The sequence below is a fragment of the Bos mutus genome, chromosome 7 (genome assembly GCF_027580195.1).
Source record: "Bos mutus isolate GX-2022 chromosome 7, NWIPB_WYAK_1.1, whole genome shotgun sequence".
NCBI classification, from domain to species: Eukaryota; Metazoa; Chordata; class Mammalia; order Artiodactyla; family Bovidae; genus Bos; species Bos mutus.
Window position 1 is genome coordinate 26,893,747 of NC_091623.1, and position 18,479 is coordinate 26,912,225.

Genomic DNA, 18,479 nt, shown 5'->3' on the forward strand with positions numbered 1-18,479 from the left:
GAGAACCCAGACCCTCACTCTAGGCCAGGTGCTATTTTCATGTAGGACATTGTGCCCCCCTTTCCCTCTCCTTGTTTCTGGCCCCCTTTCTTTGGGCTCTCTAGAATGTAAAATTATTGGACATAAAATTATAAGCCATAAAATTCCAAGAAGCCCTGCTTAATCTGAGTTTTATTTTTTTAAGCAGATGGCAGCAGATACTAACCCCAGCTGGCTTAAACAATAGCCCATATCTTATTGATGGAAATTCTCCATGCCAATCTTTATTTAATTCACTGTTTCCTAGGATCCTCATCCTTTCCAGCTGGTTATTAATTATCAGGCAATATCCTCTTCAGCTGTCTCTACTTCTTAATTACCTTATTAATTGTATTCACATGAATTGATCTCTCTGACATTCTAACTCTGACTCACTGAGGAAATAAGTCTAATATTCACAAGAGACTCCAACAATCTCATGACCTTAACTTATTATTTCCATTATGCAGACTGATATCACTAGAAGCCAGATGAGACTGCTTTGCTGAACGGGCCTTTATCCTAATCATAATTAGAATGTCCTTTAACAATTCTCTCTTGCACACCTTTCTTGCTTATTCAGATACACGTGAGACTTATCAGTTCATTTCCACCCTACCTGCACTCTTAAATCTTTAACAAAGAAGGAATTTCCTCCCTCATATTACCTTGCAGTAATCCTTTATTTACAATTCAAGGCAATTATAGGAGAGTAAACATGTCTGTGTTCTTGGGTTTTTACTGTAACACTGCACCCTGAGGGCCTGATGCCAATTAAACATTTAAAAACAATTTTTAAGTCAAGTTTTTATATATAAAGATAGTCTCTTAATGTGTGTTACTTGAGAACTCATTTTTTTCCTTCATGATCGGGTACATTACTGTTAACCCCACCCTTTGGCCCTGGTGCCATTTAACTTCTGTGAAGTGACAAGAGTAAACAGGTCCTTATGTAAAAGTTGGTCATCATTCCATACAGTTCCTTGGGTATTTGCATTAGGAATGCTTGATTGGCAGGAATTAGAACTGAACATGAGAATCGCTATGAAAAAAACAAACCTATGGAAAGGAAAGGAGTTAGAGAATTCCTGTGCATGTTTATCTGCAGTTGTGGGAAAAGTCAGCTCCAAAATCTTAGACGGAAGGATAATGTAAATTCAAAATGCCAGTATTTTTCATGATGAGAAAAATGGGTCACCTGGATACCATAAATGGACAGATTTTATTTTGGCTGGGGATTCAAGGATCTAACTGAATGGTCTACATGAGTGACCATTGGACCAATGGACTACATGAGTCTCTCCATGTGTCTACACACTGCAGAACGTTCACCAGAGATCCTCTCCGTTCAGTTGTTCAGTCGTGTCTGACTCTGCAACACCATGGACTACAGCATGGCAGGCCTCCCTGTCCATCACCAACTCCTGGAGCCTACTCAAACTCATGTCCCTAGCGTCGGTGATACCATCCAACCATCTCATCCTCTGTCGGCCCCTTCTCCTTCTGCCTTCAATCTTTCCCAGCATCAAGATCTTTTCCAATCAGTCAGTTCTTCGCATCAGGGGGCCAAAGTATTGGAGTTTCAGCTTCAGCATCAGTCCTTCCAACAAATATTCAGGACTAGTTTCCTTTAGGATGGACTGGTTTGACCTCCTTGCAGTCCAAGGGACTCTCAAGAGTCTTCTCCAACACCACAGTTCAAAAGCATCAATTCTTCAGCACTCAGCTTTCTTTATGGTCCAACTCTCACATCCATACATGACAGCTGGAAAAACCATAGCTTTGAATATATGGACCTTTGTCAGCAAAGTAATGTCTCAACTTTTTAATATGCTGTCTAGGTTTGTCATAGCTTTTCTTCCAAAGAGCAAGCATCTTTTAATTTCATGGCTACAATAATAATCTGCTGTGATTTTGGAGCCCAAGAAAATAAAGTCTGTCACTGTTTCCATTGTTTCCCAATCTATTTGCCATGAAGTGATCGGACCAGATACCAAGATCTTTTTTTTTTTTTTTTCTTATAAAAATCCCCCAAGATGTTTTTAATTTATAGACAAGCACATGTTAAAACTTATACAGAAAACCAAAGGAAAAATTGACAAGGGAAGGTAAATCAATTTTAAAAACTATTAAGAAAATACAAGCACTTTATCCAATTTTAAGGTTTAATGATAGCTACAGTATTCAAGATAATGTGGTATTGCTGCTGCTGCTGTTAAGTTGCTTCAGTCGTGTCTGACTCTGTGCGACCCCATAGACGGCAGCCCACCAGGCTCCCCTGTCCCTGAGATTCTCCAGGCAAGAACACTGGAGTGCGTTGCCATTGCCTTCTCCAATGCATGAAAGTAAAAAGTGAAAGTGAAGTCGCTCAGTCTTGTCCAACTCTTCGCGACCCCATGGACTGCAGCCTACCAGGCCCTTCCGTCCATGGGATTTTCCAGGCAAGAATACTGGAGTGGGGTGCCATCGCCTTCTCTGAATGTGGTATTAGCACAGGTTTAAATACACAGATCAATAGGATAACATAAAGAACTCAGAAACAGACCAAAAATCAATATGTCCAACAGATTTTATTTCAACTAAGTTCAGTTTAATAGAGGTAGGATAGTCTTCAACTATTCAAATGGTGCCAGAACAACTGAACATCCTTAGGCAAAACAAGAAAAACCCACTACGTAAACTGCACACGGTTAATTCAAAAAGTAACTCAACGTGTATCAGAGATTTAAGAACCCAGAGCTTGCTGAAGACTTCTTAGACAAGACATGAAACACCATGAAGAGGGGCCTTCACAATAATGCCATCGATTAACACAACAGAAATGACATGGCCTACAATGGCCATACAAAACTAGGCATGTAATCATTGTAAGACCCCAAGAAGGGTTCAGAGTGAATACATGAATATTTTTATGTCTTTCTGTACAGTATATTTCTTAACATGAGGTAATACTATCACATGTTGCTTAAAAAAATAAAAGGAAGGAATCTCAAAATACCCTGGCAAACGATATTAGTCATTAGTCCTTATACTGGGACAAAGTCAATGGTGACACTTGTGGAACTTACCTGTATCTGTACTGACACACACTTATTTCAACCATTAAAATTCTAGTCACTTTACTTGACAGGGAATCTTCATACAATCTTTTGTAAGATTAAAAATGAGATTCCTTCTCTGAAGGTATTGTTATCATTTAGCTTAATTTAGCTGTGTGTTTTGTTTTGTTGTGGCTGCAATTCAACCTCGAGAAAATCACTGAATTGTTCCTGAAGCCTCTCTAAGGAGGAATCAGAGGGAAGAACTGGGATTCATCTGGGAAGGTTGTGTAGTTACACTGTCCTCCTCACCCAACAGGCAAATAAAAAAATAAGTCGATTAAGTGTGAGTGTTGGCTGGTTAAAGACACATGACACATGATGTTTCAGAAATATCAGTTATTTCAGTAAAATGGGTTCATTCATACATTTATCTTTATCTCCTTAAATATGAAAGTGTATCGTAAGCCAAGCCTTCCTATTTCTCATAGAGACACATGCTACTCAAGGGTAGAGACAATGCTGTAGTTAGTCGCTCAGTCGTGTCCGACTCTTTGCAACCCCATGCACTGTAGCCCGCCAGGCTCCTCTGTCGATGAAATTCTCCAGGCAAGTATACTGGAGTGGGTTGCCAGCTTCTGCTCCATATCTTCGTTTTTTGAATGTTTAAAGCCACCTTTTTTTATGCTCCTCTTTCACGTTCATCAAGAGACTCTTTAGTTCCTCTTCGCTTTCTGCCATAAGGGTGGTGTCATCTGCATATCTGAGGTTACTGATATTTCTCCTGGCAATCTTGATTCCAGCTTGTGCTTCCTCCAGCCCAGCATTTCTCATGATGTGCTCTGCATATAAGTTAAATAAGCAGGGTGACAATATACAGCCTTGGTGTACACCTTTCCCAATTTGGAACCAGTCCGTTATTCCATGTCGGGTTCTAACTGTTGCTTCTTGACCTGCATACATATTTCTCAGGAGGCAGCCTTTTCTAATTCAATGAAAGTGTGAACCATGTCGTGTAGGGCCACCCAAGATGGACATGGTCATGGTGGAGAGTTCTTAAAAAATGTGGTCCATTGGAGAAGGGAATGGCAAACCATGTCAGTATTCTTGCCTTGAGAACCCCATGAGTAATATGAAAAGGCAAAAAGATTGGACACTGAAAGAGATTCTATGGATACCACTATTTAAAATTACTCTCCATTGAATTCCTCACCTTTTTCCTGCCTTACCCATTCACTCATCCGACCCAAACTCAGAACCTGAGTGTCCTCCTTCCAACTGTTCCCCTCTCCCTATCACCTGGCAGACCCCTTCTTCTGATCAGTCATTAAGTTCACTTCTCTTGATTTGGCTTCCGTATTACTTTTCTTCCTTAACTGGTTTCTTCTGGTCCTGCTGCCTCAGCCCAGATCCTCATCCTTTCTTTCCTGATCTATTGCAATAGTCTCTCTTGCGGCATCTCATCTCCCATTGGTTGGCTTGCTTACAAAGCTTTCCATGACAAGCCTCACTGGTCTTCTATTTCTATGCCAACACTTTAGCCAGGTTGAACTACTCACGTGTCCCCAAAACTCCTGTGTGATTTTATATCCCATCCCTTTGAATCTTTTCTTCCTCTTTTCTCGGAGTATCATTCCCACAAAGTTTTATCTGTCAGACTCATACTCATACTTCCAGACCCAGTTCAAGCATCCAGACTGGGACTGGGACCCCAAACAGAGTGGATCGTTCTCATCTTTGAGCCCCCTCTTTAATTTGTACATATTTATTAGCTGTATGGCAACCGTTTGTGTGCCTGCATTTCCTTTTAGATGTAAGTCCTCAGAGGCAGGAAGGATGACTTTTCTTTTTTCCGTCTTTCGCTTCTAGTGCATTATGGGGCACATGGTAGGTTCCCAGTGGAGATTATTGGAGTGAATGAGTCTATAATCTCTTGAGATTCCTTCAGGTTCCACTCTTGTATTATTCATGACTTTGTACTTATTTTTAGTTTCGACATTGATTCAGATGTCAGGGACCAGCTCGTTGCCCAGCCATTTGTTTTTGTTAGCTTGCTTGCAAGTCTGCTCTTTCTCTGCAATGGTTGAGGGTGGGCTGGAGGAGAAGCAATCAAGTCATGCAGTGAGAATGGGAGAATGTACCTTCCGATGCAGTGTAGTGTAAGGGGCCAGGGGATGGCTTTGGAGTAAAATTGATCTCAGCTTAAATTTCACTTCTGCCCCTTGTTCCATGTGTAACTTTGGGCAAGGTTAATTGACTTCTCTGAGCTTCAAATTTGTTATCCGTAAGATGGTAATAACACCTGCTTCCCAGTTTTCTTCTGAAGATGAAATGAGATATGTGGACGGCATGTATGCTAGTCCTTGGCGTGTAATAAATTCTCAATAAATGACAGTTGTTATCATTACCATCATATTGTAAAATCCTCCATAGCACATAGGCAGGTCAAAGTGCGATACTTCCTTCTGGCCGCCAAGGATTCCTCTTCAAAAATAAGTGTACTGCCAGGATCCTCATCCAAACCATAGAACAACAGAAATAGTTGAGAAACAGTTTTGTCAGCTCTCCTAAGGATGACTAGTGTCATTCTTTGTATAGGGGAGATGTTAGTTAATCCATTATGTATAAAGAGTGCCTGTAAGTGTGAATTCTCTCCCTTTTAAAAAAGGCATGGTGATCCCCCCCCCACACACACACACACACACTGGCCTAAATTTGGCAGGATATTAGGTTTGCTGTTGTTGTTGTTCAGTCACTCAGTTGTGTCTGACTCTTTGTGACCCCATGGACTGCAGCACGCCAGGCCTCCCTGTCCATCACCATCTCCCAGAGCTTCCTCAAACTCATGTCCATTCAGTCTGTGATGCCATCCAACCATCTCATCCTCTGTCGTCCCCCTTCTCCTTCTGTCTTCAATCTTTCCCAGCATCAGGGTCTTTTCTAATGAGTCAGCTATTAGGCTGGGAATGTATTTTTTAGAATCAGTAATGAAGTCTTCAAGACACTTAAGAACATCTTTGATTAGCCAAAATAAAAGACAAAGTTCTCTTTATATTCATTCTTTTAGCTGTTTTGTTCCTCTAAGGTAGAGGAAAACAATTCTGTAGTCAAAGAAACCACTGGACCAGAAGTTGGAAGAGCAGGCTAATGAATAACTCTGGGAATAACTTAGGATGGTTATGTACACGGGCACTGACAGCATCCATATCTCTAGAACGGGGATAAGAACCATCCCATTGACCTCACCAGTTTTGCGAGTTTTAAATCACATCATGTGTTTTGAAAGTGTTTGATGATTTATAAGTGACATATAGATCCTAGTTGCTTTGATGATGGTTTTTCTGCTTTACTGCCATCCTACTTCCTTCACCAGATGGCACTGATCAGCCCAGATGTCTAACAGCAGTACAGCTGGTTCAGAAATGAGGAAGTGAGCGGCTTTGCTTAGAATTGCCCAACTTTTGTCTGTTCTCTTTCTGTCTTCTGTTCTTGTGCTTTGGGGTTTCCCAAAGTCTTTTCATTGACTACTGAAGATTTATTCATATGATCCCAGCTATTATTTCTAACTACTTTTCTGAAAAATGTGAAACACTCAAAGCATCTGTCAGCTCTGTCAGACCAATACCAAGCTATGAGACCAAAGGGAATACCCCAGGAGGCCCAGATGAGTCTTAAATGTGCTGAATGGAGTTATCTTTTTCATTTGTCTTTGCAGATTAGAAACATGAGTGAACTTAGTATTATTTCCCTTTGTGGATGTGAGCTGAACTGCTTTACAAAACTGTGTATTTGGTACTAACCCATTGCTGGGACAAAAGTTACATCGCCTCTAACTCTGACTTATGACTAGAGTTATGTCTTACCTACTTTCAGAAAAAATCTGGCCCTTTATTCCAGCCAAACTGATCTGTACTCACTAACTTCCAAAGATGCCATTTCCTGCTTTTTCATTTTTGCTTGCCTTGGCTTTCCACTTGGTAACCCCTTCATTTCCTCTCTCGCCATGGAAAAATGAAACTCAGCATGAAGCCGTCAGTTAACGCTCTACCTCATCAATGCTTCTTGACTCCTCCAGCCCCCATTTGAATTTCTCTCCCTCCTATATTGTTCATTGGCTCTATTATACATTTTAGGAATTATTGCTCTAAGTCCCATTGATAGCTCATTTGGTAACTTTTAAAATTATTTTATGAGTTCTTTTTCTCTAACCCACATGGCAAGAATCATATCTTAAATTTTATTTCTCAGTATAGAATTCTAGCTGGTCTTGTATTATTATAGTAGTTTATTATGAAATAATTAATACTTACTGTATGCTATTACTATCATTATTATTAATACCTGTGGATTCACTGTTACTGAGGCTCTAGTGGGGACTGTATATATGGATATGGATATATGCATATGCATGTGTATATGTACATGTACATGCATATGTATATGGATATGGATATATGCATATGCATGTGTATATGTACATGTACATGCATATGTATATGTGGGGCTGCAGTTGGCTTCACTATTGCATTAGGGAAAGAAATGCTCAGAAAACAATGCGACAGTGTGTGTACTTTTAAATCAGTATAAGCTGTGAATTTAAAAATTGTATGCTTGTCAGCATATTATCTGTTTTAATATTTTGACTCAACCACAAAGCTTGCTCTTATTAGAGGGTTTAACCTATGAAACTGTTAAACTCTAATAAACTGTCCCTTTCTGGCTCCCTCAGGATAATGCTGAACAAACGAATGGGCCTTCTTTGGAGAAGAGCCCTGCTCCTGCTGGCAGAGGTTGTAAATATTACTGGTGACCCCTCGAGAATCTAGGCTCCACTGCCCAGTTTCCCTACGTGCCCATATTTAGAAATGATGAAGTCGAAGTCTGTCTTTGATACCCGTCTTTGGACGCCCAATAACCAGTAACACTAGCACGGTAAGTTCAGGTCTGCTGTCCATGCTCCTGAAATTTTCTCCTCCTAACAAGGCTTTAATGGTTATTGTCATGATCAAACCATTTCAGCTACGCGACACTAAAAAGCTTCTGCGCAGCAATAAAAACCATCAACAAAATGAAAAGGCAACCCACAGCATGGGAGAAAATATTTGCAACTTTTATATCTGACAAGGGTTCACATCTAAAATATATAAATATATATAAAAGATATGTGAATATACAAGGAACTCATCCAACTCGGTAACAAGAACAAAAAACCCCAACACCCCAATTAAAAAAGTGGGCAGAAAAACTGAATAGACAGTTTTTTAAAAAAAGACACACGGATGGCTAACAGATAAATGAAAAGGTACTAATCGTTAGGGAAATGCAAATCAAGACCACAGTGAGGTATCACCTCACACTTGGAGGACATTAGGCTGACTGAAATAAGTCACAGGAAGACAAATACTGTATCATCTCACTTATACGTATAATCTAAAACATCAAACTTATAAATACAAAGAGTAGATTGCTGGTTGCCAGAGGCAGGGAGTAGTGGTTGAGGGAAGTGAATGAAGGTGATCAAAAGGTACAAACTTTTAGTTGTAAGATGGAGAAGTTCTGGAAATATACAGCATGGTGACTATAGCTAACAGTAATATATTGTATATTTGAAAGGTGCTAAGGGAGTAGATCTTAAAAGTTCTCATACAGGAAAAAAATTATACCTATGTGAGGTTATGGATTTTTAAATATATATATGTAAAATCATTATGTTGTATGCCATACACTTATACAATGCTATGAGTCAGTTATATATATCGGTAAAACTGGAAAAAAAGATACCCAATGCTTTAAGTTAGCTGTTAGAAAAATGATCTTTTTTATTTATTTATTTTTGGGTCTCTTGAATTATTTGGTTCTTGCTGTTAGTAAAATACCAGCTCATAATACAGTAATTGAGTACCTGTTAAATGCAAGATATTTCGTTGAAAGAATTTTAGATTTGAAGTCAGAGACAAATTACTTAAAGCTGCCACACTAAAAGTTTTGCTTTTTTGAGAAACTCTATTCACATTGTTTGTTTCCTCATTTTTATAATGTACCTAGTATTAATTCTTAACCCTGTTATCAACACTACTGAAAATAATTATATCAAAACATTGTGTGTGCTCAGTCATGTCTGACTCTTTGCAACCCCGTGGACTGTACCCTGCCAGGCCATTGGTAAAACATAAATTGCTGATTAGATTGCTAGCTTATTCAAGGTAAATTCAAGTTACAAGTATGGCATACTGGAACCTCCATCACGTAATACTAAAAAATATGTTAAATACCATCCTTACCCAAATTCCTGTCTCTACCCATTACTCTAGTTATAACCAATTGCTTTCAGTGGCTTCAATATGCTTACATTTTGTCTTAATTTTTCTTTTTTATTCTGATGAATTTTTTCTTTGGTTTATAGTTGATTTACAATGTTGTGTTTGCTTCTGCTGTAGAGCAAAGTGAGTCAGTAATACATACACATTATCCACTCTTTTTCTGGACTCTGTTCTCATACAGGTCATCACAGAGTGTTGAATAGGGTTCCCTGTGATATCAGTAGGTTCTTATTAGGGGAAATGATCTTTTAAATTGGTATATTCTCTAGGAAAACCTGGGAACTTTGAATTGAAAAATAATTTAAATAAAAATGTAATCAAGCTGGTGAAATCAGAGTTTCCCTTGGGTTTGTGGGGATAAGGACCGTCCTTAGTCTCACAGCCTTGGTTGAAATTGACTCGAGAGGAACCACTAGACTCTGTCCTTGTGGGAAGCTGAGCAGCTGACCTGAATGTTTCTTCCATCCACTCCTAAACTCATAGAAAATTTTAAACTTTAACATTTAAACTCTAGTAGTTGTCAAACTTCCTTGACATAAAATAGCCTTTGCCAAATCGTACTCTTTTAAATATATAAGAGTATTATTTACAGAAAAATTAGTAAATACAAGAAGATTAGAAATAACCTAAATATCCAGCAATTGGGAATTGATATTGATATTGGGGTTGATATTGATACTATAATTGGGAATTATGATATTAATATATCCAGACCGATGACTATTGTGATTATATGCACAAAAGATTACTTTTTAAAAAATCTAATAATTTTGAAGATGATGGTGATAATCCAGAAACCTTTCTTTGTTAGCAAATAATTCCTGAGGTATTAGCTCTTCCCCGTTCATGGAAGGGTTTCTTTCTCCCTTCCTCTAAGATTAATCCCAAGTGGTTATATAGTTAGCAGCCTGTGCTTTGTACAAAAGTTTCTTCACAGAGGTTTGTTCAATTGAATACTATAAGACACATAACTATTTCTGAGCTGGCTTCAGAGATGTCTTGGTGTTTGAACATTTCTTTTTAAACATTGTCATGATCATTGAGGATGGACTGACTTGATTTCACAGTGAGTTAACCATCTCTTGTCTTTTTCTCCAGAGTCTCAATTATTTTTGCCAATGAAAGATGAGTCAGGAGCACCTTGCTAATGCCAAATTGGCTAGAATGTCCTCTTTGGAATTATTCTGCATACTAGGTTGAGCCGTATGACATTGCCAATGTTTGACCAGTGTCTTTTTACAAAAATAGTAGTTTATATGGTTCACCCTAGGACATCTTTTCCCTCTGTGTCTGGTGAGTGTTAGCTGGGCCCTCAGAGGTGGACACAAAAGAGATGCGTCCGCTGGCTTCCTCCCAGTTATGCTCTGTGCCAACAGGAAGTGGGGGAGGGGTGATGCCAGCTAGCTTTCTCATTAGCTTATTAAGGACAGAGTGACTGTGGGGTATCTCCAAGGGGCTTCATTTTTTTTAGACAATTGTGCCAGTTTGGGGTTTTTAATTGCGGTATCTTTTTTTTTTTTTAATTACGGTATTTTATTATTGCTTCTTCCCACCCCTGTCCTCCTCAATTCCCATTCAGATTACTGACTCCTGTTGTTTTAAACAGTTATCAAAACTGTTTAGAAGAAGCCCCAACCATCAGCATGGTGGCTTGAGTCATTCTGGAGTTTCACTTGAAGCTGTCATGAGGATTTTCTTCTCTGTCAAAACTAATGAAAATAATATGTGTTAGGAATTGTGCAAATCTAGTTTGTGAAGGTCCAAGAATTCTTTTATGAATTATTGACATAAAACTAGTATACTTTGTATTCTGCACACAAGATTCCTTTCTTTTGAGGAGATAGCCCATGACTTATGGATATGTAGACCCTGGAGTGACTTTGGGGAAAGGTGAACAAGCACCCTTAGGTGCTCAGGATTGGTGGTAGAAGGAAAACAATAACTTCTCTGCCTTCTGTGTTTTCTGTCGTTCTGACCCATGGCTGTTAACCGCTTCCTCTGATTCTCTGCCTGTTGCAGTAATAAGATACAAGATCAGAAAGTGACCATATAAATCATCCAGGACAGTGGTTGTTAACAGTTTTTATTCAGATAAAAACTATAGATTCTTCTCAACCCTTAGAAAGTAAATTGTATATTCACTATATTTTGTCCTTGTTTTAAGAACATTTATATTGATGCCTGGAAAATCCCATGGACTGAGGAGGCTGGTGGGCTATAGTCCATGGGGTCGCACAGAGTTGGACATGACTGAGCGACTTCACACACATCACATGTCGCTCTTACAGAATCTGTGAATTCTAGATTAAGAATTCGTGACTAAGGGTCCTACTACTTTATTTACATGTGGTAAAACTGAGCGCCAGGCAGACGCAGGAATAGAACAGAAAACTTTCAGTCATAAGTTGGAGAGAGGCTCAAGTTCTGTTCTATTTTCTCTACTTTATTTCTCTTCTCTTTCTTTGAGTGTCAGGTTATATCTCTCATTCTCCTTCCCTCGGGCTTCCCAGGTGGCTCAGTGGTAAAGAATCCACCTGCCAATGCAGGAAATGTGGGTTTGACCCCTGGGTCGGGAAGATCCCCTGGAGGAGGGCATGGCAACCCACTCCAGTATTCTTGCCTGGAGAGTCCCGTGGACAGAGGAGCCTTCAGGGTACAGTCCATGGGGTTGCACAGAGTCAGACATGACTTGGTGACTAAAACAACAACTCTTTCCCTTTTCTACAGGCAGAGCCTCGTAAAACCAAACTGGAGGAGGAGGGAGGAAAAATTGACAGACGGGGAGTTTTGTGGGATCTTCCACATTCAAACTAGGAAATGCAGGCAGAGTCTACACCAAAAGCAGTAAAGAACTTGGTCAATTTGTTGAAAAAAATTCAGTTCTTTTAGCCAAAAAATCAAATTATTCATGTTTTTATTTCTCAGCTGGATCAACCAACTTGTGCTCTATTGTAGCCAATTTTCCTTATTTCTGCACATTCATCAGCACTAATATAGCTTTAGCTCTTCTTGCTTTTATTTATCTTCTCTTGAAAGAAACCAGCTAAAACAAAGGTCAGAGTTTAAGGAAATTATTTCCTTGACAACATTCAACATTTGATACATTTCAACTTTATCCCAGCACTGAACTGAGTTACTATCTCCGCCTGGTGGGTATGTAGACATAAATCTCACTGATTTGGAAGACTTTATGATGCGGAGGTTACTACGGACTAATCCTTGTCTAACTGGTTTTGCTTTTCCACCCTTAAATAATGAAGAGATGACAAGGAAAGGCAGGGGTATAACCATTCATGGGCCAATGTTTGTCTTATGTCACAAGTGAAAATTAACGTGGCCTCCCTGTTTGGCATTCAACATGTCGTTGGAAAAAGATGGAACAGTTACTCCTCATACTTCGCTATTCCTCTTGAAGGAGGGAGGCCTTTGGAACCAGAAGCCCTTCACGGCTCTTCTGTCACTGGTTCTGTTAAGGGATTTGGGACGAAGGAGGCCCCAGAGTCCCCCAACTGTAATATGGGAAAATAAAATGTTACTCTCTGGAAAGTTAAACAAGAGATCAATAAAGAGCCCCCCACAAGCACACACAACAAAAACAAACCTCCGGGGTGTCCACACTGAGTGGGCGAATTCACACCATGTATTATTTTATGCTGTTTCCAACCTTGCATTTCTCTGGCACTCTTACACAGCAGACTGTAGCTAACATTGGTCCCTGCTTGGGAAGGTCCTAGGCAGTGTTTCCCAGATTCAGGGCTGTTGTATATCACCTTCATTTTTTTTTTTTGGTCAGAATAATGCTGTCTGAGTTGACTCAGACTTTTTTCCTTTTGAATAACTTTCCCGCTCATAAACTGAAAATTTAGTGTTGATTGTTATAATTAATGGACTGAAAGGAGATCCAACCAATCCATCCTAAAGGAAATCAGTCCTGAATATTCATTGGAAGGACTGATGCTGAAGCTGAAACTCCAATACTTTGGCTACCTGATGCGAAGAACTGACTCCTTGGGAAAGATCCTGATGCTGGGAAAGATTGAAGGCGGGAGCAGAAGGGGCTGACAGAGGATGAAATGGTTGGATGGCATCACCGACTCAATGGGCATGAATTTGAGTAAACTCCGGGAGTTGGTGATGAACAGGGAGGCCTGGCGTGCTGCAGTCCATGGGGTCGCAAAGAGTTGGACACGACTGAGCGACTGAACTGAACTGATAGATGTTGTAACTATTAAAATGAAAATTGTTGTGTACCCTTAAAATCATTTTGCATACAGAGCATGTTGACTCTCCCGTGAGATACCCTGGTAGTGGAGATCCTAGATACCAAGGTGTAGGTCCCGCCTGGGGATGGAGCAATGGCAGGGAGTCTCTAGGAATGACAGCACTGGAGTGGTTTTATTTCTAGCTTCCAATAGGGAGAGGGTAATCAAAAAAAAAACCCAACAAGCTGTCTTGCCTCACACAGCAAACTCACTTGGGTCCATGCCAGTCCTGCCCAGCCTTTCTCCCCTCCCACCTAGCTCGGTCTCCAGGCTCGGGCCCCATCTGTGCCTTGAGCTTCAGCCGCTGGGCTTCCTTTTGGCCACCAGCGCTCACAGTGTAGATTTCTGCTTTGGTTCTTGTTGTTTGGCCTTTCTCTCCTGAAGGACCCAGGGCTTGGGGTGCCAATTTTATTGGGGGAAGCCCTAGTCTTTTTCTAGCTTCTTTCCTTGCCTTTCCTTGATTCCATTCATATCGCAGCAGCTGAACGCAGAGTGCTGCTTTCCCCAGTCCTCTCTCAGCGTGGAGCGCGACCCAGTTAGCTGGAGGCTCCTCTGGCCCTGCTAGCTCTCCCAGGACTCAGCATGGGCCTGAGTTAGGGTGACCTGGACAGTGTGTTCTCGGTGGGGAGTTTAACCCAGGGCAGCTCCTGCTGTCCTCTACATAGTCCGTTGAGGAGCTGCCTGTTTGGAAAAGAAGCTTGGAAAGAGAAAAGCCAGAATGAGCGGGCTTTTCCTATTGATTTAAGGCTCCCTAGGTGTGTGGGCAAGTCCTGGCGCTGCTCAGAGGCCTCTGTTGCCTCTGGTGTGAAGTGAAAGCCACATGAGGCCGAGGACTCAGCCTGGCGATGTGGTGGTCACCTTGCTGTCTTTCTGTGCAGCATGCAGCTGAGACTGGCGGGGGCTGGCCAGGGCTGTCAGGTGGGGCCAGAAACCAGGTCCAAAGCTGAGATACCTCTGTCCTGAGGCTGGAGGGCAGCTGTGGGAAGGCAGCCGGACAGCCCAAGCTGGTGTCACTTTGCGTGGTGAGCCCTGAGGTCAGGGCAGCTTCATGCAGGGGGACCATGGTGGGCGAAGGGGCACAAGCAGCATGTTGGTGCCAGGAGGTGGGTGCTGGAAGGGGCGGCTGCTCTGAGGATAGAATGGATGAGACTAAACCGGCTGAAGCGCTGTGATGCTGGGTGGCCTTAGATAGAATCCTTAGCCTCTCTGAACTCTATATTCTCATTGGTAAAATATTATAAATATTCTAAATATTTATAATATTATATTTATATATAAATCTAAATATTTAATAATATTTAATTTATATTTAAATCAAATATTATAAATATTTATATAGAATATATAAAATATTCTGCAGGAGATGCAGCAGAACCTAGACTGAGTTCAGCAGATCTCTTCCAATATCAGCATTCTTTGATCCCATGAGTCTAAAGATTTAAAAACTGATTTTATGTGGCTCAGACCCTTCATTCAACATGTATTCCATGTTCTCCTCACTTTGAGCAAACTTTCTGTCTGCTTTGTCAAGAAAATAGCGTTGTGTTGGGGATGAAGTTTCTCCATGATGCTCAGGTGCAAGAATGGTCATATTGCACTATTAAAAAAAAAAAATCAAGCTCCAAATTGTCCCTTAAGAGTGGTGTTAGGAGTCATTAACACAGTGCCTTCTCTTTAGGGATGGTCAGGCCTCCTTGGAGGATGGCCCAGCCCAGAAAATTCAGAGAGAGATATCTTCCCCCTCCAGCTTATCAGGGTCATTTATTATCTGGGCAGAATGGTCCCTGGTAAGGCTGGAGGCTCTGTTCCCCACGCCTACTCCCACACTCTACCCTGCCCAGTGCAGGCAAGGTGGCCAGGTTCTTGTGGCTGGGGAACTCAGGACTGCTCACAGCTACCCGCCACTTCCCTAGAGAGCCTGCCGTCTTCAAGAAGCTGCATGGCTTTCAGCCTCTTGCACAGCTTGCTACCTCGTCTGGCCCCTTTCTTCATTCCAGGGAAGTCACCCCCAGGGTCTCACACTTACCTTCTTCAACTGCAGTACGCCAACTCTGTCTCCTCTCACGTCACCTGTGAACCCAGTCACACAGTAGGGTTCTTCACTCCTAATGACCATTTGGAGAAACCCAATATGTTTTTTCCAGTAGTCATGTATGGATGTGAGAGTTGGAGTATAAAGAAAGCCGAGGACTGAAGAATTGATGCTTTTGAACTGTGGTGTTGGAGAAGACTCTTGAGAGTCCCTTGGACTGCAAAGAGATCCAACCAGTTCATCCTAAAGGAGATCAGTCCTGAATATTCACTGGAAGGACTGATGTTGAAGCTGAAACTCCAATACTTTGACCACTTAATGTGAAGAACTGACTCATTGGGAAAGACCCTGATGCTGGGAAGGATCGAAGGCAGGAGGAGAAGGGGACAACAGAGGATGAGATGGCTGGATGGCATCACCAATTCAATGGACTTGAGTTTGAGTAAACTCTGGGAGTTGGTGATGGACAGGGAGGCCTGGCGTGCTGCAGTCCATGGGGTCGCAAAGAGTCGGACACGACTAACTGAACTGAGTTAAATAAATATTTGAAAGGAAAGGCTGGGAGGGAGTTTCCACCCTGGTATCCCAGAGACTCGCTTGCGGCCCCAGAAGCACAAAAGTCATCCCAGTTCTTCGAGGCGGGACCAGGAAACACAACACAAAGGCTGACTTGTTCATTCACTAGAGATTACTACAGTAAAGTGAGCAATATCGAATGTGATATCTCAATGGATTTTCCTGCCGCAGAAGCAGCGGGGCATGAATTCCCTCAGTCTCTCGCCTCCCCCACACCCGGACGCGGAGCTGCACTGACAGCTCTCAGACTCTTCCTCCAGTTTCCTAAGAGGTGGTGCCCCCTTTCGTTCTGGCCAGGATCAGGCTCCAAAGCCATTCTCCTTGAAACTCCATCTTTGCCTCTTGCAGGTATGTGTTCCCTTCAGACGGTAAGCTTATTCGTTTCCCTGCCATTTATTAAAAAGGAAATCTATCTGTGACCTCATGTGCCCTGGAAAATATCCCATATCCTCTTCCCCCTTATTCAAACTTCTTAGAGGAGGAACACGTACTCAGTGTGACCACTCGAGGTGCCATTCATTCGCTCTGCGCCCCCTGCAGTCTGGCTTGAGCCCTTGTTAAGGCCCCCAGTGCTCTTCTAATGACAAACTCCAACGGACGTTTTCCAGTCTTTGTTTTGCGATGCGTTTCTGGGGCATTTGGCAACGTGGGTTATGCGCACTGCTGCTCCCCCAAGGTAACAGCATCTTTCCCAGTTTGTCTCATTCATTTCTGTTTCTTCTTAACCACAGGCTCCTCTCTCTACACTCACCACTCACATGCTTATGTTCCCTAGGTGTCTGTTTCCAGCTCACTGCTTCTCATTATAGCTACTCTTCTTGGGTGAATTTATCTCCTCTCTGGAGTTCAACTACCACCTGTATGCTAATGACTCTCTAATTCGATCTCCTGCTCAGATTCCTTCCCCAAGCTTCAGACTCAACAATTCCATTACCTGTCAGGTACCTTCCCTGGGGATTCATCAGACTTTTCAGATTGGAGTTTTCAAAAACCAAGTAGCACATCCCTCCAAACTCAGTCTCTCTCTGTCATGTCACCACCTCTTTACCCGGTGATCCAGATTATAAAATAATAGCCTTAATGCTTCTGTCTTTCTCACCCTCTTCATCCAACTGATCATTACATTCTGCTGGTTTCCCCTCCCTTGGATTCCTTAAAATCCATCCTCCCATCTGCCATTGCTCCTGTTTCCAAATGTGCCTTCTCTTCCTGGATTGGCACAGCCACCTCAACTGGCTTCCTGGTTTCTAGACTTGCTGCCCTCAATTTTGCTCAGTTCAGAGCTACCTCAGTGATCCACATGAAACCAAGTCTGACCCTGTCCCTCTCTGCTTCCTGGAATCTACATGAGCAAGTTCAGCTTCCCTTCCGGGCACACATGGCCCTCTGTGGCCGTCTCTTGCCTAATTCTCAGGCCTTGGCTCCTACCACTTGGGTTCCAGCAACAGTCATCCGGAGGTAGTTCCTTGTACACATCTCATTTTCCCTCTATTCTTTGCTTCTGCTTTTAAAATTAAGTATCAGGCTGGTATTATAAGGGAAGTTTCAAGTTCAGCTGCTATTAAATATTACAGGCTCTGTGCTTGGGGAGGGAGGAAAGAGAAAAGACTCACAGTTATATTCTCATTTCAGCCCCCTTTCTCCCCCACACAGACAAAAAGTATACCAGGCTTGATAGATTTGTGGGTTCTACTTATTTAAAGCTGTTAATAAGTATTTCAAACCCCGCTCGGTTTTCACGCCAGGCTGTTCTTCCAAACCGAGGAGATTCTTGTTTGTTACAAAGAGTGTGCTACCCTCTAGAGGTGGCTTTCAGAGACAGAGCAGATACCCACATAACAAACCCATTCTGCAGTTTCTCCTGTGAAAGAACTTCATAGTAAGACCTGTACTATTATTGCTGTTTGTCCAAAATGTGTGTTCCCCAGTTGCATCATTTTGATTCACAGAATTTTTATGTGCTTCCATAATAGGGTTTGGGGATAAAGCACACAGTGTACCTCCAGGGGCACTCAATTTGGAGTTAGAGAACTCAAGCTCCAGTTCAAGTTGTTCCACTAAAGTCTCCGAACTTAGATCTCTGACCTGTTAAACAAGGAGTGGAAGACCCCATCCAGAAAACTGTGAATCATCTGAAATTATATTTTGGCCAAACAACTGGGAACAGACTTAGCAATAAATACGTGTTATACACTAAGTATACACAAGGCAGTAGGCTAAGAGCTGTTTTGCA

General features: G+C 41.7%; 1 long non-coding RNA gene across 1 annotated transcript in view; it reads left to right on the top strand.

Annotated features, from left to right (window-relative positions):
- Positions 1-18,479, top strand: part of LOC138988609 (uncharacterized) — a 565,076-nt gene that overhangs the window by 276,688 nt on the left and 269,909 nt on the right. Inside the window, exon 7 of the long non-coding RNA XR_011464881.1 lies at positions 7,786-7,988. This is a non-coding gene — a long non-coding RNA (uncharacterized lncRNA). The remainder of the gene's footprint in view (positions 1-7,785; positions 7,989-18,479) is intronic.